A 23,450-nucleotide genomic window follows, 5' to 3' on the forward strand; every position below is an offset into this window, starting at 1 on the left:
ACTTAATAGGACACAGTACTAATTATAAAGGGGAAAAATGATGAACTGGACTACATTAAGTTAAAAGCTTCCGTTCATCAAAATTACTATTAAGGAAATAAAAAGGCAAGTAAAAATTGGAAGAAATGGTTGTAATTCATTATTTGACAAAAGACCCATATCCACAATATATAAGGAACTATAATTCAATGATAAAAAGATGGCTACTTAGTAAATAAAAAACAACAAAATACTCAAATGGTCACAACAAAAGAGGATATCATGTTCAACAAACATGAAAAACTATTCAAAGGCATTAGTCTTTAGGGAATTGCAAAATAGAATCTCACACTTTGTAGAATTTCTGGGTTGTAAAAAAATAGCAATACCAAGTTTTGGTGTTGATATATACGTCAACTAAAATCATCACATGTTACTGGAATATAAATTTGTATACTCATTTCAGAAAGCTATTTGACAATATCTGCAGCTGAATGTATGCATATCCTGTGATCTTGCAATTCTACTTCTAGGTATATACCCAACAAAAATGTACACTTATGTTCACCAAAAGATATTTACAGAAATTTCCATAGTAGCACTATTATAATAGCCTAAAACTAGACACAGTGCAAACTTCCTTTAAGAATAGAACAGGAATTGTAGTTTATTAACCAAATGGAATTCTCTACCTGAATGTAAATGAAAGAACTACAACTATATACAACAATGATGAACTTCAAATTTAATATTAAGAGTCTATATGTTTGAGTGTATTCATATAAGGTTCAAAATCAGTATATACAGAGAGAAGTAAATATAGTTGTTACCCTTGCAGAGCAGGAGACAAGGTAGGATCGTAATTGTAAGGGAGCATGAGATAAGCTCCTGATGCCGCCAATGTTCCATTTTTGGTCTACATGGTGGTTATACGTGAGTTTTTACTATTTGAAAATTCAATGAGATGTACCCTTATGGTTGTTTGTGTTTCTAAGTGTATATTACACTTCCTTTTAAAAAAAAGAACAAAAGGAGAAAAAATAAAAGGCCAAAACATATATCACTAAAATGTCATTGGCATTTTCCCTATTTCATATATAATAGATATTAAATAAAGAGCATGATTATTTTCAGCATTCAATTTCCATCACTTCGGGTTTCTTTTTCTAGATAGCTAAGTAGGTATTTTAACTAAATGCTGATGATAATTAACATTGTTGGTACTTTTGCAAGTTCACTCACATTTTTCATAACATTTTTTTAAAAAAGACTTCTATACTATCTCTTATGCATCAGTGTAGCCTGATATTTTAATGTCATATGTTAAATTATAATGGATTATCCTGATATCAGACCAATATTTGATTAGGTAACTATATAAGATGATAATATAAATAGATGTGCATATATGTTTGCATACTGAATGAAAGACCTACACAAAGTATTTAATGATGCAGAATATTCATAGTCTGTAGTTCTTAATTTCCAGTCACGTGGCAGATAGGGAAAGGTTCTGTTACTGTTTTCAAAGCATGACTCAATAACATTCCTTTGAAGCCAAAATAAGCTATCATTTTGATAAATAGATACTAGTGCAGTTTGAACACTGAAATTTAGACTGGTAATAAGATGAAGTCAGGCCTTTCTTTCTGCATGTTAATAGCCAAGGGAATGTCTAATGTAAAATGTATTGGTTTGGGTTCAGATGGGATTTAGTATATCTAATCATTACAGTGATTTTACATATTTCAGACCCCTTTATCTTATAGATTTTTGCTCCTTAAGATCTTTGCATGCATATGGAGAAAAGAAAGCTTACTGATAAAATTCTACAAAATGTAAAGATAGAAGAAGATAATGCAATATCTTATTTTATTGTACATGTCAAAGGAACAGAATTCAGATGCTAGCATAGCTCAAAGAAAACACCATTCAACTACAGGTGTGCTCTTCTCAAGAAAGTATAATGCTAAAGCATTCAAGGGAATAATATCAAGTTGGATATTCTCACATGATATTTTTTTAAGTTGAGAAAATATTTCTGATAAATTTTTTAAAAGAAAAGTGCTTGGCATAATCTAAGTAAAAAAAGAACCTAGTTGAAAAGTAGAAAAGAATGTAAGTGGAAATGAGCCCTGCACAAAACCTTGCATGTAATAAGGACTCAATAAAAATAAACAATAAAGTCTAGAATTCATAATTCAATTGGTCCAAATATTTTTTAAAAGAAAATTTAATATAAGTGGCAAATAACTTAGTAATATTAATTTTGTGGATCAAGGTTTGTTCTCCACTGAATGGAATTGGCATTTCCAACAATTGTTACAAAACATATTCATATTTTGCTGCTACAAAATTTATTTTTAACCTTTTGTATACATTGAGTCTACTATGAAGAACTTTAAACATTCTTCCCTCACATTATATGAACTGTATTTAACACAGAATATTAAACAATTGTCTAACCTATTTTTATAGTTCTGGTTGTTTATATCTAAAGCATACTGGAAATAAAAATACAGAGTAATTTTGTTTAATGTTTTAAAATTTGGGAGCCTTAGTATGATTAACATTTGGGTACCAATGGCTCCAAAACTTTTCTACTGGTAGTAACCCAGACCAATATCCAATCAAAGAGATGAAGAACACACCCATGAGACTCAAAAGAGCAGAACTCAAAATAATACACAATTAAGTTGTGCTGATAACTTCTAAAGTCACTAGATACAATTACAAAGAGAGAAGGGAGTTAAGCCAAGAGAGGCAAAAGTTTACAGTTTCTCAAACTCCAGCCAAGGAAGAGTGCCTGCTAACAATATGGAAAATGGTAGATGGGGTTTTCCTACGTTACATAACTCCTCAGGAAACTGGATCCTCCCTTTTGTGATCAAAGGAGAATAAGCATTTATTTTATTAGGCATCAGTACATGGATTAGGCATATATAATACAGAGTACCAAAGAGATGGTCATGAAGTCCTCCTCTGTTCTATGGAGTCAGCTGGGTTATAGTCCTTATTTATTTTACTTGGGTGTTAGGCATTCAGGGCCTTGGCTGCCTAATTATATTGAAGACAGCTAGATATTAAATGTTAGACTGCTTAGGCAAAACTTATCTACTAAGCTTTTTAAAAGATATAGTTGAAAATTATTAAGCACAAAAATAACATTTCTTCCTAAATTCACATTGCTTCAGTAATTCCAAATTTTGTTACCCAACTTCACACCTAAGGAGAGTAGATTTCAACTCTCTAAGTAGACATCAGGTAACAAAGTATAATTTTCTAGGAAGGCTGTAAACTGAAAAGACATTGTCCAAAGCAACTTTAACACGACAACTTCAACTCTTCTACTTCATTAAGAAAATTCATATTATTTGGTGTAGGCTCTCTCTCTCCAAATTATTCCCATCCATATTCTGTGTTTCTTCTTTTCATCAATTGAATAAAATAGGTGCTGAGTCCAGCTAAAGGCCAATTCTATCTGAACTTTTAATTACAACTTTTCTTATACACATGGGGATCTTGTTTTATAAATTATTTTCTCTCTCGGTCTTCTTCAGTATCCATATATTTAGCTCTCTCTTCCTAAAAGAATGACGAACTTTCACCCATCCTAAACAAATAAATAAATAGCCCTCATTTGAAGTCAGTCTCACTCTGGCTACTACTTTATCTCTCTTTCATTTCTTTAAAAAAACTTCTTAAGTGTTTTTTACATTCACAGTCTTTCTTATTGCTCAAGTAGTCCTCAATAAACTACATTCTGACTTCTGCAACCACTACTCCACCAAAACTCCATTCACAAAGATACCAATTATTCACATTGCCAAATACGTGAAGATTATATGAATCTGAAGTATTTTTATTGTATATCTCTACTATATATATTTTTTCTCTCTTTTTTTTTGGCATTTGTGGCAAACCCACTTTATTATCATAGGAATGTCAGAAGGCTGGGGCTTAGCTGTTGGTAGCTATCATCTCAGTAATCCAGTCCACAAAGTTACACACCTTGGTGTAAACCCCAGGCTTGTTCTTCTGGGCACAGCCATAGCCCCAGGAGAAAATTCCTTGGACCTGTCCATTGCAGACCACAGGCCGCCAGAGTCACCCTGGCAGGAACCCTTGCCTCCCTCGAGGAAGCCAGCACAGACCATGTTGTCAGTGATCTGCCCAGGGTAGGAGGCTTCGCACTGGGCCTGACTCAGGAGCCGGGCGTCCAGGCACTGCAGCAGCTCGGGGTAGTTGGTGCCAGAGCTCAGGGTGTTGCCCCAGCTGAAGATGAGGCAGTGGGTGCCGGCGGGTGCACAGGAGGTGGGCAGAGCTATGGTGGACACCCAGCTGCTGATGACCACGGGCGAGGAAAGCTTGATGAGCATGATGTCATTGTCCAGGGTCCAGCTGCTGAATTTGCTGTGGCGGATGACCTTGGTCGAGTCGATGAACTGCTCACAGCCCTCCAGGGCAATGTTGTGCTCTCCCAGTCTCACCTGAATTCGGGACTTGTAGCAGTGAGCAGCAGACACCACCCACTCGTCATCGATGAGGGAGCCTCCGCAGAAGTGGTAGCCAGAGTTGAGGGACACCTGGTAGGGGATGGAATTCTCCGAAAAGGTGTAGCTCCATGTCCATGGCTCCTTTATCAAATATTAATTGACCATATATGCTTGGGTTAATGTCTGGAGTCTCTAATCTGTTCCACTGGTCTGTGGCTCTGTTCTTGTGCCAGTACCAAATTGTCTTGATTACTATGGCTTTGTAGTAGAGCTTGAAGTTGGGGAGTGAGATCCCCCCACTTTATTCTTCTTTCTCAGGATTGCTTTGGCTATTTGGGGTCTTTGGTGTTTCCATATGAATTATTGAACTATTTGTTCCAGTTCATTGAAGAATGTTGCTGGTAATTTGATAGGGATTGCATCAAATCTGTATATTGCTTTGGGCAGGATGGCCATTTTGACGATATTAATTCTTCCTAGCCAGGAGCATGGGATGAGTTTCCATTTGTTAGTGACCTCTTTAATTTCTCTTAAGAGTGTCTTATAGTTTTCAGAATATAGGTCTTTCACTTCCTTGGTTAGGTTTATTCCTAGGTATTTTATTCTTTTTGATGCAATTGTGAATGGAGTTGTCCTGATTTCTCTTTCTGTTGGTTCATTGTTAGTGTATAGGAAGGCTACAGATTTCTTTGTGTTAATTTTGTATCCTGCAACTTTGCTGTATTCCGATATCAGTTCTAGTAGTTTTGGAGTGGAGTCTTTAGGGTTTTTTATGTACAATATCATGTCATCTGCAAATAGTGACAGTTTAACTTCTTCTTTACCAATCTGGATTCCTTGTATTTCTTTGTTTTGTCTGATTGCCGTGGCTAGGACCTCCAGTACTATGTTAAATAACAGTGGGGAGAGTGGGCATCCCTGTATTCTTCACGATTGCAGAGGAAAAGCTTTCAGCTTCTCGCTGATCAGTATAATGTTGGCTGTGGGTTTATGATATATGGCCTTTATTATGTTGAGGTACTTGCCCTTTATTCCCATTTTGCTGACAGTTTTTAACATGAATGAATTTGAATTTTGTTGAATGCTTTTTCAGCATCTATGGAAATGATCGTGTGGTTTTTGTCCTTTTTGTTGATGTGGTGGATTATGTTGATGGATTTTCGAATGTTGTACCATCCTTGCATCCCTGGGATGAATCCCACTTGGTCCTGGTGTACGATCCTTTTGATATATTTTTGAATTCGGTTTTCTAATATTTTGTTGAGTATTTTTGCATCTACGTTCATCAGGGATATTGGTCTGTAATTTTATTTTTTGGTGGGGTCTTTGCCTGGTTTTGGTATTAGGGTGATGTTGCCTTCATAGAATGAGTTTGGGAGTATCCCCTCCTCCTCTATTTTTTGGAAAACTTTAAGGAGAATGGGTATTATGTCTTCTCTGTGTGTCTGATAAAATTCTGAGGTAAATCCATCTGGCCCGGGGGTTTTGTTCTTGGGTAGTTTTTTGATTACCATTTCAATTTCTTTGCTTGTAATTGGTTTGTTTAATTTTGTGTTTCTTCCTTGGTCAGTCTTAGAAGGTTGTATTTTTCTAGGAAGTTGTCCATTTCTTCTAGGTTTTCTCTACTATATTTTACACTGTTGGATACTAATCCTTCCTAAAACAACCTATTGCTTAGACTTAAAATTACTCCTTCCTCCGGTCTCTTCTCAGCTTTGGTCATTGTTTCTTGGTATCTTTCATTGGCCTTTCCTCAAATGTCTACATCATAAAAACTGAGGTTTTATTAAGATTTTGTAACTAAACCATGGCTCATTTGTTTCTACAGCCTCCCTGAATATAGTCATTTTCATTATTTTGACCACCATGTTTTTTATATTGAAGTATCATTGATATACAATCTTATATATTACAATGATATACTACCAATATAAGATTTCAAAGGCTAACCATATTATTAAATCCTCACCCCACAAGTGTGGTTAGTATCTGTCAACATATGAAGATATTGCAGAATCATTAGCCATATTAGCCATGCTGTACTATCACCCTTGTGACTAACTTATATTGTGATTGTAAATAACTGTGCCTCTTTAACCCCCTCACCCTACCCCTAATATAAATGAGAATTTTGGTACCTTTTTAAAGCCCTCACCCCACCACCCAACTACCCCCTCACTTCCACCAGTCACTTCTCAGGGTCTATGATTCTACTGATGTTTTGTTTATTTTGTTTTCTTTTGTTTTTAGATTCCACAAAAAAATAATATGTGGCAAAGATCAAAGACAAGGATAGAGTATTAAAATAAGCCAGAGAGAGAGAAATGATCACCTACAAAGGAAAACCCATCAGGCTATCAACAGACTTCTCAGCAGAAACCTTACAGGCCAGAAGAGAATGGCATGATATATTCAATACAATGAAACAGAAGGGCCTTGAACCAAGAATACTGTATCCAGCAAGATTAGCATTGAAATTTGAAGTAGGGATTAAACAATTCCCAGGTAAGTAAAATTTCAGAGAACTTAGCTCCCATAAACCATCTCTACAATGTATTTTAAAGGTACTCCTCTAGATGAAAGTATGCCTAATGCTAAAAAGGTGTTAACAGAGAAAATGAAACCACAGCAAAGAAAGGAGATCAACCAAATACTAACCAAATGCAAAATAAAATCAGCTATCCACAAAATAAATCAAAGGAAATACAAAGAATACAGAATAAAACACCTAACATATAAAGAGTGGAGGAGGAAGAAAAAGAAGGGAGAGAAATAAATAATCATCAGACTGTGTTTATAATAGAATAATAAGAAATTTATGTTAGACAGTTAGATAGTAAAGAAGCTCCCCTTGAACTTTGGTAACCATGAATCCAAAGCCAGCAATGGCAGTAAGTACATATCTATAAATAATCACCCTAAATGTAAATGGACTGAATGCACCAATCAAAAGACACAGAGTGATAGAATGGATAAAAAAGCAAGACCCATCTATATGCTGTCTACAAGAGATGCACTTTAAACCCAAAGACATACAGAGACTAAAAGTGAAGGAATGGAAAAAGATAATACATGCAAACAACAGGGAGAAAATACAGGTGTTGCAATACTAATGTCAGATGAAATAGACTTCAAAACAAAGAAATTAACAAGAGACAAAGAAGGACATTACACTATGATAAAGGGGTCAGTCCAACAAGAGTATATAACCATGATAAATATCTATGCACCCAACACAGGAGCACCTACATATGTGAAACAAAAACTACCAGAATTAAAGGAGGAAATAGAATGCAATGCATTCATTTTAGGACACTTCAACACACAGCTCACTCCAAAGGACAGATCCACCAGACAGAAAATAAGTAAGGACTCAGAGGCACTAAACAGCACACTAGAACAGATGGACCTAACATACATCTATAGAACATTCCACCCAAAAGCAGCAGGATACACATACTTCTAAAGTGCACATGGAACATTTTCCAGAATATACCACATACTAGGCCACAAAAAGAGCCTCAGTAAATTAAAAAAGATTGAAATTCCACCAACCAACTTCTCAGACCACAAAAGCATAAAAGTAGAAATAAATTGTACAAAAAAACTAAATTGCTCACAACACATGGAGGCTTCACAATATGCTCCTAAATAATCAATAGATCAATGACCAAATTAAAACAGAGACCAAGCAACATATGGAGACAAATGACAACAACAGCACAATGCCCCAACTTCTGCGGGACCCAGGAAAGGCAGTTCAAAGAGGAAAGCATATAATAATCCAGGCCTATTTTTACAAGGAAGAACAATCCCAAATGAATAGTAAATTGAAAATTATTGACACTGGAAAAAGAAGAACAAATGAGGCACAAAGTCAGCAGAAGGAGGGACATAATAAAGGTCAGAGAAGAAATAAATAAAATAGAGAAGAATAAAAATATAGAAAAAATTAATGAAACCAAGAGCTGGTTCTTTGAGAAAATAAACAAAATAGATAATCGCCTCACCAGACTTCTTAAGAAAGAGAATCTACACACATAAAGAGAGTCAGAAATGAGAAAGGAAAAATCACTAGGGACACCACAGAAATACAAAGAATTATTAGAGAATACTAGGAAAAATGATATGCTAACAAACTGAATAACCTACAAGAACTGGACAATATTCTAGAAAAATAAAACCTTTTAAGACTGACCCAGAAAGGAACAGAAAATCTAAACAGACCAACTAGCAGTAATGAAATTGAATCAGTAATCAAAAAAATACCCAAGAACAAAACCCCAAGACCACATGGATTCACCGCTGAATTTTATCAGACATTTAGAGAATACATAGTACCCATTCTCCTTAAAGTTTTTGAAATAATAGAACAGGAGGGAATACTTCCAAACTCATTCTATGAAGCCAGCATCACTCTAATACCAAAACCAGGGAAAGACACCACAAAAAAGAAAATTACAGACCAATATACCTGATGAACATAGATGCAAAAATACTCAACAAAATATTAGCAAACCGAATTCAAAAATACATAAAGAGGATCAAGTGGGATTCATCCTAGGGATGCAAGGATGCTACAACATTCAAAAATCCATCAACATTATTCATCACATCAACAAAAAGGACAAAAACCACATGATCATCTCCATAGATGCTGAAAAAGCATTTGACAAAATTACACATCCATTCATGATAAAAACTCTCAACAAAATGGGCATACAGGGCAAGTACCTCAACATAATAAAGGCCATATATGACAAACTCACAGCGAACGTCATACTTAACAGCGAGAACCTGAAATCTATTCCTCTTAGATCAGGAACAAGACAAGGATGCCCACTCACCCACTTTTATTCAACATAGTATGGGAGTTTCTAGCCATGGCAATCACACAACACAGAGAATTAAAAGGCATCCAGATTGCAAAGGAGGAGGTCAAACTGACTATGTTTGCAGATGACATGATATTGTTCATAAAAACCCTAAAGAATCCACTCGAAAACTACTAGAATTGATATCGAATTCAGCAAAGTTGCAGGATACAAAATTAATACACAGAAATCTGAGGCTTTCCTATACATTAACAAAGAACTAATAGAAAGAGAAATCAGGAAACCAATTCCATTCACAATTGCATCAGAAAGAATAAAATACCTAGGAATAAACCTAACCAAGGAAGTGAAAGACCTATACCCTGAAAACTACAAGACACTCTTAAGAGAAATTAAAGAGGACACTAACACATGTAAACTCATCCCATGCTCTTGACTAGGAAGAATTAATATTGTCAAAATGGCCATCCTGCCCAGAGCAATCTACAGATTCAATGCAATCCCTGTGAAATTACCAGCAGCATTCTTCAACAAACTGAAACAAATAGTTCTAAAATTCATATGGAACCACCAAAGACCCCAAATAGCCAAAGCAATCCTGAAAAGGAAGAATAAAGTGTGGGGGTGATCTTGCGCCCCAACTTCAAGCTTTACTACACAGCCACAGTAATCAAGACAATTTTGTACTGGCACAAGAACAGACCCATAGACCAGTGGAACAGAATAGAGACTCCAAACATTAACCCAAACATATATGGTGAATTAATATACGATAAAGGAGGCATGGACATACAATGGGGAAATGACAGTCTCTTCAACAGATGGTGTTGGCAAAACTGGACAGTGACATGTAAGAGAATGAAATTGGATCATTGTCTAACCCCATTCACAAAAGTAAATTCAAAATGGATCAAAGACCTGAATGTAAGTCATGAAACCATAAAACTCTTAGGAAAAAACATAGGCAAAAATCTCTTGGACAAAAACATGAGCGACTGCATGAACATATTTCCCTGGGCAAGGGAAACAAAAGCAAAAAAGAACAAGTGGGACTATATCAAGCTGAAAAGCTTCTGTACAGCAAAGGACACCATCAATAGAAAAAAAAGGCATCCTACAGTATGGGAGAATATAGTCATAAATGACAGATCCGATAAAGGGTTGACATCCAAAATATATAAAGAGCACACGCACCTCAACAAACAAAAAGCAAGTAATCCAATTAAAAAATGGGCAGAGTAGCTGAACAGACAGTTCTCCAAAGAAGAAATTCAGATGGCCAACAGACACATGAAAAGATGCTCCACATAGTTAGTCATCAGAGAAATGCAAATTAAAACCACAGTGAGATATCACCTCACACCAGTAAGGATCACCACCAACCAAAAGACAAACAACAAGAAATGTTGGCTAGGATGTGGAGAAAGGGGAACTCTCCTACACTGCTGGTGGAAATGTAAATTAGTTCAACCATTGTGGAAAGCATTATGGAGGTTCCTCAGAAAGCTCAAAATAGAAATACTATTTGACCCAAGAATCCCACTCCTAGGAATTTACCCTAAGAATGCAGCAGCCCAGTTTGAAAAAGACATGTGCACCCCTATGTTTATCACAGCACTATTTACAATTGCCAAGAAATGGAAGCAACCTAAGTGTTCATCAGTAGATTAATGGATAAAGTAGATGTGGTACATATACACAATGAAATATTATCCAGCCATAAGAAGAACACAAATCCTACAGTTTGGGAGAACATGGATGGAGCTAGATGGTATTATGCTCAGTGAAATAAGCCAGGTGGAGAAAGACAAATACCAAATGATTTCACTCATATGTGGAGTATAAGAACAAAGGAAAAACTGAAGGAACCAAACAGCAGCAAAATCACAGAACCCAAGAAGGGACTAACAGTTACCAAAGGAAAATGGACTGGGGAGGATGGGTGGGAAGGGAGGGAGAAGGGGGGAAGAAGAAAGGGGTCCTTACGATTAGCATGTGTAATGTGTGTGGGGGGCACGGGGAAGGCTGTGCAACACAGAGAAGACAAGTAGTGATTCTGCAGCATCTTACTACGCAGATGGACAGTGACTGTGAAGGGGTATGTGGGGGGGACTTGGTGAAGGGGGGAGTCTAGTAAACATAATGTTCCACATATAATTGTAGATTAATGATACCAAAATAAATTTTAAAAAAGCTTTCCTGGTCTTCGATAGGTTGTCTGGGTTATAGTTAATTTTTTTCTTCCTGTAAAGAATAAAGATATTATTTTTTGGTAGGATATATTATCAGTTGTATTTCCTACACCATCTCATTTTGCATTTGAATAAGTTTAATAATGAAAATATAATTTTATTTGGCAATGAATTTGAAGCAGTCATTTTTATGCAAATAAAAAGTACATAAATTATAATCATATTTCAGCACAGTAAATTGGATCACAAAGTAATGTAATTACAATATTAAGTAATATTTAGGGGGAAAAGTTTAACTGAAATAGCCACAATACTCTAACAACTTTCAAAGCAATATCATTAAGGACCTTTAAAATGTTAACAAGTAGACATAGTAAAGCTGAAGGATTTTAAAAAATCATATAAAGGAAATATCTATTAAACCTTGAAATAAGTATTTTAAGAAGGCTTCAAAACAGCAGGAATGCTTTATCCTACTATAAGTTGGTTGAGGAGAATAAGGAGTTCCTGAATATATTAAAATATAAGAAAGATGGAGGAGGCAAGATTGTTTTGGGAATCTACTTTTCCACATTTGTGCATAGCCACACTATTGTGTAAACTGTGAAACTAAAATCTTTTGAAAATTACCTGAAGTATTAGCATGTGAAGGATAAAATATATCCTGGAAAACAACCTGGACTAAAATGAACATACAAAACCAAAAATTTAAAAGACAATCTTCAGGAACACAGCACAATTCTTTGAAAGAAAATCCATTGATAGATAAAAGAAGTTTGTTGAGGAGTATGAGCTATGTGTAATGCAAATATACAAAATAATCTTTTTTAGCACTAAACATACATGTGTTTTATAGCATAATTTAGAACTTGTCTGGCTATATAAAATCCATGAAAAATTTTTGGCAAATCACTTTAGCTTAGCATGCCGTGTTTCTGAAGGAGGATGCTCTTTGAATTTGGAGCAGGGCAATGATTTGTTCTGCCATGGTGTTCCATATACTGGATGATATTTACATCTTTGGCCCCACAGTAATAAATGCAAGTAGCACTGTGAAGTGTAACAACTAAAAATACCCTCACACATTTTGAAAGGCACCCTGATAGAACACTCCTCAGTCAATAACCACTGGCAATATATTTTGAAGATAACATGTTAATTCTCTTGATTAAAAACCTAGCTACACTACCTTATTTTGCTATTCAAACAATCATGAGTTTGAGTTCTACTCTTTCCAACAAAGGTAAAATTAGGTTGGGTTTTGTTTACCATATCTTATAATGAGATATACCATATATGAATACAAATGTGCAAAACTAAACTGTTCAATCAAATTATTTACCATAAAGCAAGAACTCATGTATTACTCAAGTCAAAAAACGAAACCATGTTAGCAGCCCCAAAGTCCATTTTTGCCCCTCCAAATCAATACGTTCAACTCCTTCTCTATCAAAGGAAACCATTATTCTGACTTAACTGATATATTTGCTTTAGTTTTCTTTATGGGTTTTTCCTTTAAACATGCAACTCTACACTATATTTGTGTTTACTTTTTACAGATACAAGAATGGAATAATATATTACTTTTTTCTAGTATATTTTCACTCAAACTCAGGTTTATGAGTTCCATTCATATAGATGAATAGAAAACAATACTGGAACACCTTATTTTATTGTGCTTTGCTTTCTTGTGCTTCACACATACGGTATTTTTTGCAAATTGAAGGTTTGTAGCAACCTTGTGTCAAGCAAGTCTATCAGCATCATTTTTCCAACAGTAATAGTTCACTTCATGCCTTTGTGTCACATTTTGATAATTATCACAGTATTTTCATTATTATTTTTCATTATTAGTATTTTTCATTATTATTATACTTGTTATGGTGTCCTGTGATCAGTGATTACAACATGCTTAAAGCTCAGATGATGATTAGCATTTTTTAGCAGTAAAGCATTTTTTAACTAAAGTATGTATATTGTTATTTTGAACATGATGCTATTGCACACCTACAAGACTACAGTATAGTGTGAACATAACTTTTATATGCCATGGGAAACCAAAAAATTCATTTGACTCACTTTATTGCAAAATTTGCTTTATTGTGATGGTCTTGAATGGAACCTACAGGATCTCAAATGTATGTCTGTACAATAACAGTAGGGGACTTCAGTACTCCATTTTCTATAATGGACAGATCATCCAGATAGAAAATCAACAAGGAAACATTGGATTTGACCATACTGTAAGCCAAATGAATCTAACATACATATATAGAACATTCTATCTAATAACAGCAGAATATTTATTCTTCTTAAGAGCACATGGAATATTCTCCAGAATAGATCATATGATAGGCCAGAACACAAGACCTAGCAAATTTAAGAACATTGAAATCATACCAAGTATTTTTTCTAATCACAATGTTATGAAACCAGAAATCAACAACAAGAAGAATGCTGGAAAATTCAAAAACATGTGACAACTGAATAACACTAGAACAACCAAAGTCAAAGAAGAAATCAAAAGTGAAATTTTTAAAATCTCAAAAAAAGGAAAATGGAAACATGGCCCAAGAAAACCTATGGGATGCTGCAAAAGCATGTTTTAGAGGGATCTTTATAGTCATAAATGCATATATTAAGAAAAAAGAAGTAGCTCGAACAACCTAACTTTACACCTCAAGAACTAAAAGAAAAAAAAAGAAACTAACTCAAAAAATGAGCATAAGGAAATAACAAAGATAAACTGGAAATAAATGAAATAAAGACAAGATAAACAATAGAAAAGATCAACAAAACTGAGGTCTGGTTTTTGAAGAGATACAAAATTAGCTACACAAACATAAAGAGAGAGAAGACTGAAAGAAACAAAATCCGACATGAAAGAGGAGACATTACAACTGACACCATAGAAATCCATAGGATCATAAGAGACTACTATTAGCAATTATATACCAATAAACTGAATAACCTAGAAGAAACAGATAAATTCCTAAAGTAGCAGTTTACTAAGACTGAATCATGAAATACAGAAAATCAGAACATATCTGTAACTATTAAGGAGATGGAATCAATAATCAAAAACATCCAATACAGAAAAGCCCAAGTGAATTATACTAAACATTTGAAGAATTAACACCAATCCTCAAACTATCCCAAAAAAGTTAAGGAGGAGGAAACACAAACTTATTTTACAAAGCCAGTATTACACAGATACCAGAGCCAGATAAGGACACTACAGAAAAACTATGGACCAATATCCTTGATGACTATAGAAGCAAAATTTTTCAACAAAATATAAGCAAACTGAATTTAGCAGATCATATACTATAATCAAGTCAGTTTATCCCTGAGATGCAAGAGTGGTTCAACATACACAATTCAGTAACTGTGATATATAACATTAATAGAATGAAAGATTAAAATTATATGATCATCTCAATTGATAAAAAAATTGTATCTTACAAAATCGAACAACTTTCATGATAATAACCCTCAATAAGTTGGGCATAGAATGAACATACCTCAACATAATAAAGGCCATATATGACAAAAGCAGAGTAACATTATACTCAACTGTAAAATGTTGAAAACTTTTCCTCTAAGATCAGGAAGAACACAAGGGTGCTCATTCTAACCATTGTTATTCAACATAGTACTGGACATCCTAGCTAGAGCAATCAGGGAAGACAAAGAAACAAAAGCCATCTACATCAGAAAGGAAAAAGTAAAAAATTGTCATTATTTGCAGATCATGTAATCTCATATATAGAAAATCCTACAGGCTCAACCAAAAAACTATTGGAACTAGTCTATGAATTCAGTAAAGTTTCAGGATATAAAATCAACATACAGAAATTAATTGCATTTCAGCACACTAACAAGGAAATATTTGAAAAAGAAATAAAACAATCCCATTCACAATAGCGTCAAAACAATAAAATACTTACAAATATATTTATTTGGAAATGAAAGATCTGTACAATGAAAACTACAAGATCTTGATAAAAGAAGTTGAAGAAAAATGAACAAATGGAAAGATAGCTCATCTTTATGAGTGGGAAGAACTGATATAATTCCATACTACCCAAAACCATCTTTAGATTCACTTAAATCCCTATCAGAATTCCAATAGCTTTTTTCACAGAAATAGAAACATAAATTTAAAAATTTGTATGGAATCACAAAAGACCAAATAGCCAAAAGAATCCTGAGAAAGAACAAAGCCTGAGGCATCACACTTCCTGATTACAAGCTATACTACAAATCAGTAGTAATTAAATCATTATGGTACTGACATAAAAATAAATGCTTAGAGCAAAGGAACAGAATAGAGAGCCTAGAAATAAACTACCACATATGTGGTCAACTCATATTTTGACAAGGGGGACAAGAATCCTAAGTGAGGAAAGGATAATCTCTTCAATTAAGTGTGTTAGGGAAACTGGGTAACTGCACACAAAGAATGAAAGTAGACTCCTATCTTACACCACTCACAAAAATAAACTTGAAATGGGTTAAGGATAAGCATAATAACTGAAACTGTAGAATTCATAGAAGAAAATACAGTGGAAAAAGTTCCTTGACAATTATTTTTTGGATATGATGCCAAAATTAAAGAATGATCCAGATTTTCATAGTGAAAATTCCTACCTTAGAGTATCAGAAACACAACATTTTCGGGGGAAGAGTTATTGGAGTGACAATCAAAGTGTCTTGACAGAGTTGATGCAGACTCTAATGCCTTGATACAAACTAATACATTTAACTAAACTCATAAGACAAATAAAAATTACTAAATGAGGAGATATTACACCCAAAGGCTTGAAGGGGCAAAGGGAGAGAGTGATTATAAGAACCTGTATTGGAAAGCTACATGGGAAGTTCCATCTTACTTGAGCTATGACTTTCATGATCTTTGGTAGAAAGACACAGCTTACCTGCAGGTGAAATAACAGGGAGAGAGCTGGAGGAATAAATATGTCAACTTCATTCTCCAACTGTGATCCTCTGCTTATTAACCCACATCACACTGACAAAACCTAATCAGAAGCCAAAGAGTAAGGAAGCTTGTTACTTTGACCTTAAAGATAAACCTCCTGAAGCACAAAACAGGATGAAAGCTAGACAGTGGGTCTAGAAAGGAAAGGGAAACTGTCCATCATGTTCCCCATTGTAAATATACTGTATGGAGTGAGGAACTGTCTAATTATATTACCAATCATGGAGTATCTCCAGCACCTAGATTACTGCCTAGAATGGAGTATATTCTCAATAAATATTTTTAAATGGATAGTATAGTTAATTCAATTGAGGGCAATACTTTGAAAGATCTAGAAAAGGCAGCAACTCAAAATGTTTCATTTGGCATCCCATTTGTATTAATTGAGACAGGCTAAGTTATACTGTGGAGAAAATTTCAAAATTTAAGTGACAAAAAACAATGCAGTTTTATTTCTTGCTCTTGCTATATGTCCTTCACAGGGTTGCTTCTTTTCTTCATAGTCACTCAGGGGCAAAGCTGACAGAAAAACCATCGACATAGACATTGTCAATCCTGTACCAAAGGGAAAAGAGAATGCTGAATTATTGGCAATTAAATGTTAAGTGACTTCTGCTTACAACTAAATGATTTGCAATTAATCACATGGCCCCATTCAACAATATGGGGGCTGGAAGTACAGTCCTCCTACATACCTAAAAGAATGGAAACCGGGAAATATGATTACCAAAACTGTCAAAATAAGCATGTTTTCATTGAGTAGATAATGTATGGAAGATAGTGGCAGCTATACTTTACTATGTATCAAACAACAAAGGAAATTAAATTACTATAATGAGAAAATTTTGTTAATGAATTAATGGGCATATTTATTAGGATTCTGTTTTGTGCTCTATTATGGAAGATAATTTTAGTACAAATAAGAACTCTTCCATTTCTATAAATTAGCATATTGTGAAGTTTTTATTAAAGACAGACTCCCTTGAAAGGGCAAATATGCAACTGATACTTATGAGACTTTTTGAGTAAAAATTAATCATTTTTGCTATATCAAATTGTATTAGTATAATTTTATATCTATCAGTTTTACTTAGGTCACTTTTGTTCTTTTCATAGACACATAAAATACAGCAGCTGAAAAGGATCTAAAAGGACACAGTCTCCTTAACTTAGAGATGAATAAAACAAAGTCCAGAAAAACAAAGGGAGTTGTTGCAAGAATACACAACTGGTGGCAACATCAGGGCTCAATTCTAGGTCTAACTGCCAATAGATTTTCTACTGCACCACAGCTGCATATTACCTTTTACTGTACTTACTATTAGAAATCTGACATCAATTAATTAACTTGACAATAATAAGTATTCATGGCCTAGGAATAATTTTAATCTTTAGTCACTTTAATTATGCAATTATACATAAACACTAATTTGAAGAAAGTCTATGCATTCAATAAAGATGTGCTATGGTGCTGTGATTGTATGTGGAAGGGGCAATGACAAAAATTTAATTGGATATTACCTTAACTTATCTATTTGTTCGCTAGTAAAAAGAGAAAATTGAGCAAATATCTAGGCAAAATTCCCAAGGTTTAAATGATATTGCTTTTCTAATTTTCATTCACAAAAATGAAAGGACAAATAGAGTCTATGTTTTCCACTCAAATGACTAAGTGATGAAGTATATTTAACATGATCATTACTGGTGCTGCTGATCCTCCAAAAAATCTAAAGTAAACCACACTAAGTAGTCTAATTCCAATCAATCCCAGTATTCTGATTTTAAATAATTATAATTATTGCTATATTAAATTATATTAGTATAATTTTATATCAGTTTTACTTAAGTCAGTACATTTGAAAACAACTTACTAAATTCTGCTTTCATAAAAGAGTACTAGCATGGATAACAATGAGTGATTTTCAGTGTTTGTAAACATTTGAGACATGCTGAACAGGTACTCAGTAGCTTTCTAGCTCATTAGAAAGTAAAACCTGAGTTTTATTAACATTAAAAAATGTTCATAGCTAGTGTATTGTTTTCCTGGAGTATAACAAGCCTCATAATTTCAAGATAGTACTTGAACCCAGTGAATGCCTAGCTTTAGGGTTTGCTTTTCTAGAAGATGTAAATAAAGAACATCTTTGTTCTTAAAATGAAGTTTTTTTAAAAAAAATAATATAGATCCTAGTCTTGTTTCATATTATTTCTTGTCTTTGGGTTAATCATTCTCTAATAAAGTAAAATGACCAAATTTTATATTCCTTAAAAGCCAGTTCATCTAAAGGTTTGATATATAAACTTACTTTTTACTTCTAACAGTTTCCTAAGATAATGTCTAACTGAAAATTCAACAAGTAAACAGGATTTTATTTTCTAGTGAAAAGATATGTTTTATTCAATAAAAATAGCCATATGGAAAAAAACAAATTATAGGTTTTGAAGCTGATTATGTGACACATATTACCAGTAATAGTTTTTAGTGTTATTTATGGCATCACACTGGTTTTGTTACATTTTTTTAAATGTCTTAAAAATTCCAATGCATGTAGGAGTTATTTATTAACTGTTCTATCTTGCGTTGAAGTTTTTACTATTTTATGAGTTCAAAATATACCACCTTGATAGGGTAAAATAAAGGCTAAAGAAAGCAAGCAGAAAGGAAAATAATTCAAAGATTAACACCTCTATTTTATTTTCAATTTCTAACATATAGCATTACTTTAACTTAAAGTAAAGGAAGACAGGGGTAAATGGGAAAGAATTGTCACATAGGCATATAATTTTTTCAAAGTGTAAGTCATACAGCTATTTCTTTCAGGTTTACTGCTTTAACTACCTTCCAGAACTCCATTGTGGAGTAAATGACATTAGAAAACAAACAACAGATGCTAATCATAAATAAATTTTAATTTTGTCTAAAGGCATTTTAAAAAATAAGTGCTTAAGAATTAGTTACGATTTTTCTATTTAAAGTTGCATATAAATATTGCCAACTACAATTTATTTATTCATTCAGTCACTCTTTCAACAAACATTTAAAGAATACTTGTATCATTAAGGAAATGCCAATCAAAATCACAATGAGATACTACTTTATCCTCTCTAAAATGGCTAGAATAAAAAAGATGGACAATAGCAAGTGTTGGTGTGGATGTGGGGAAATTGGAATCCTCATACACTCATGGTGAAAATATTAAATTATATAGCAACTTTGGAAAACATTCTGGAATTTCTTCAAAAAGTTAAAAAGTGAGGTGGAGCCAAGATGGCGGCGTGAGTAGAGCAGCGTAAATCTCCTCCCAAAACCACATATATCTATGAAAATAGAACAAAAGACAACTCTTCCTAGAATAAAGACCAGAGGACACAGGACAACATCCAGACCACATCCACACCTGCGAGAACCCAGTGCCTCCTAAAGGAGGTAAGATAAAAGCCCCGGCCCGGCAGGACCCAAGCACCCCTCCCCCCGGCTCCCAGAGGGAGAAGAGTAGGCAGAGCAGGAGAGAGATGGAGCCCAGGACTGCTGAACACCCAGCCCCAGCCATCCGGGCCAGAGCGCAGACACAGTGCGAGCGCGGGGCCGTGGATACTAGGAAAACAGGGGAGCAAGAACAGTGAGCGGGTAATGGAGGCTTGGCGTTGGAGGACATAAGAAAAGCGAGCGGCCATTTTTTTTTTTCTGTTTTGTTTTAGCGAGTGCTTTTTGGAAGTCTTAAAGGGACAGGGACCCCAATACTAGGGAAACAGGGCAGCAAGACCGGTGAGCAGATGCCTGAGGCTGGCGCCAGAGAATAAAGAAGAATGAGCGGCCATTTATTTTTTTTAATTTGTTGTTTTAATTTTTAAATTTTTTTTATTTTTTTTATTTTGTGGTCATTGTTTTGTTTTGGCGGGTGCTTTTTGGAAGTCTTAAAGGGGTAGTGTGGGACAATTAATCCAGAGGTAGGGAATCCAGAGATCTCTGGGCACCCTAATCCCCTGGGCTGCAGGGAGCACGGAAGCCCCTTACAAAGATAAATAGCCTCCCTGCCCTCCCCCTCCAATGGGACTCCACCACATTGGAGCAGGAGCCCGAACCAGGCCACGCCCACAGCAACAGTGGAGATAAACTCCATAGCAGACGGGCAGGAAGCAGAAGCCCTGTCTGTGCACAGCTACCGAGCACAAGCCACTAGAGGTCGCTGTTCTCCCAGGAGAGGAGGGCCACAAACCAACAAGAAGGGAAGTCTTTCCAGCCGTCACTCGTCCCAGCTCTGCAGATTATTCCTATCACCATGAAAAGGCAAAGCTACAGGCAGACAAAGATCACAGAGACAACACCAGAGAAGGAGACAGACCTAACCAGTATTCCTGACAAAGAATTCAAAATAAAAATCATAAACATGCTGCCAGAGATGCAGAGAAATACGCAAGAGATATGGGATGAAGTCTGGAGGGAGATCACAGAGGCCAGAAAGGAGACTACAGAAATGAAACAAACTCTGGAAGGGTTTATAAGCAGAATGGATAAGATGCAAGAGGCCATTGATGGAACTGAAACCAGAGAACAGGAACGCATAGAAGCGGACATAGAGAGAGATAAAAGGATCTCCAGGAATGAAACAATATTAAGAGAACAGTGCGACCAATCCAAAAGGAACAATATCCGTATTATAGGGGTACCAGAAGAAGAAGAGAGAGGAAAAGAGATGGAAAGTATCTTAGAAGAAATAATTACTGAAAACTTCCCCAAACTGGGGGAGGAAATAATCGAACAGACAACGGAAATACACAGAACCCCCAACAGAAAGGATCCAAGAAGGACAACACCAAGACACATAATAATTAAAATGGCAAAGATCAAGGACAAGGAAAGAGTTTTAAAGGCAGCTAGAGAGAAAAAGGTCACCTATAAAGGAAAACCCATCAGGCCATCAGCAGACTTCTCAACAGAAACCCTACAGGCCAGAAGAGAATGGCATGATATATTTAATGCAATGAAACAGAAGGGCCTTGAACCAAGGATACTGCATCCAGCACGAATATCATTCAAATATGATGATGGGATTAAACAATTCCCAGACAAACAAAAGCTGAGGGAATTTGCTTCCCACAAACCACCTCTACAGGGCATCTTACAGGGACTGCTCTAGATGGAAGCACTCCTAGAAAGAGCACAGAACAAAACACCCAACATATGAAGAATGGAGGAGGAGGAATAAGAAGGGAGAGAAGAAAAGAATCTCCAGACAGTGTATATAACAGCTCAATAAGCGAGCTAAGTTAGGCAGCAAGATACTAAAGAGGATAACCTTGAAACTTTGGTAACCACGAATTTAAAAACTGCAATGGCAATAAGCACATATCTTTCAATAGTCACCCTAAATGTTAATGGACTAAATGCACGAATCAAAAGACACAGAGTAATAGAATGGATAAAAAAGCAAGACCCATCTATATGCTGCTTACAAGAAACTCACCTCAAACCCAAAGACATGTACAGACTAAAAGTCAAGGGAAGGAAGAACATATTTCAAGCAAACAACAGCGAGAAGAAAGCAGGAGTTGCAGTACTAATATCAGACAAAATAGACTTCAAAACAAAGAAAGTAACAAGAGATAAAGAAGGACACTACATAATGATAAAGGGCTCAGTCCAACAAGAGGATATAACCATTCTAAATATATATGCACCCAACACAGGAGCACCAGCATATGTGAAACAAATACGAACAGAACTAAAGGGGGAAATAGACTGCAATGCATTCACACTAGGAGACTTCAACACACCACTCTCCCCAAAGGACAGATCCACCGGGCAAAAAATAAGTAAGGACATGGAAGCAGTGAACAACACAGTAGAGCAGATGGACCTAATAGATATCTATAGAACTCTACATCCAAAAGCAACAGGATATACATTTTTCTCAAGTGCACATGGAACATTCTCCAGAATAGACCACATACAAGGACACAAAAAGAGCTTCAGAAAATTCCAAAAGATTGAAATCCTACCAACCAACTTTTCAGACCACAAAGGCATAAAACTAGAAATAAACTTTACAAAGAAAGCAAAGAGGCTCAGAAACACATGAAGGCTTAATAACACGCTCCTACACAATCAATGGATCAATGACCAAATCAAAATGGAGATCCAGCAATATATGGAAACAAATGACAAGAACAACACTAAGCCCCAACTTCTGTGGGACACAGCAAAAGCAGTCTTAAGAGGAAAGTATATCGCAATCCAGGCATATTTAAGGAAGGAAGAACAAACCCAAATGAATGGTCTAATCTCACAATTATCAAAATTGGAAAAAGAAGAACAAATGAGGCCTAAGGTCAGCAGAAGGAGGGATATAATAAAGATCAGAGAAGAAATAAATAAAATTGAGAAGAATAAAACAATAGCAAAAATCAATGAAACCAAGAGCTGGTTCTTTGAGAAAATACGCAAAATAGATTAGCCTCCAGCCAGACTTATTAAGAGGAAAAGAGAGTCAACACAAGTCAACAGTATCAGAAACGAGAAAGGAAAAATCACGACGGACTCCACAGAAATACAAAGAATTATTAGAGAATACTATGAAAACCTTTATGCTAACAAGCTGGGAAACCTAGGAGAAATGGACAACTTCCTAGAAAAATACAACCTTCCAATACTGACCCAGAAAGAAACAGAAAATCTAAACAGACCAATTACCAGCAACGAAATTGAAGCAGTAATCAAAAACCCCCAGGCCAGATGAATTTACCTCAGAATTTTAACAGACATACAGGGAATACATAGTACCCATTCTTCTTAAAGTTTTCCAAAAAATAGAAGAGGAGGGGATACTCTCAAACTCATTCTATGAAGCTAACATCACCCTAATACCAAAACCAGGAAAAAACCCCACCAAAAAAGAAAACTACAGACCAAAATTCCTGATGAACGCAGATGAAGAAATACTCAAAA

The 23,450-nt window shown here is 35.2% G+C and overlaps 1 pseudogene; it reads right to left on the reverse strand.

Annotated features, from left to right (window-relative positions):
- Positions 1 to 3,939: 3,939 nt before the first annotated feature.
- LOC130681794 (anionic trypsin-like) lies at positions 3,940 to 6,198 on the reverse strand (annotated as a pseudogene).
- Positions 6,199 to 23,450: the final 17,252 nt, after the last annotated feature.

Source organism: Manis pentadactyla, chromosome X (assembly GCF_030020395.1).
Source record: "Manis pentadactyla isolate mManPen7 chromosome X, mManPen7.hap1, whole genome shotgun sequence".
Taxonomy (NCBI): Eukaryota; Metazoa; Chordata; class Mammalia; order Pholidota; family Manidae; genus Manis; species Manis pentadactyla.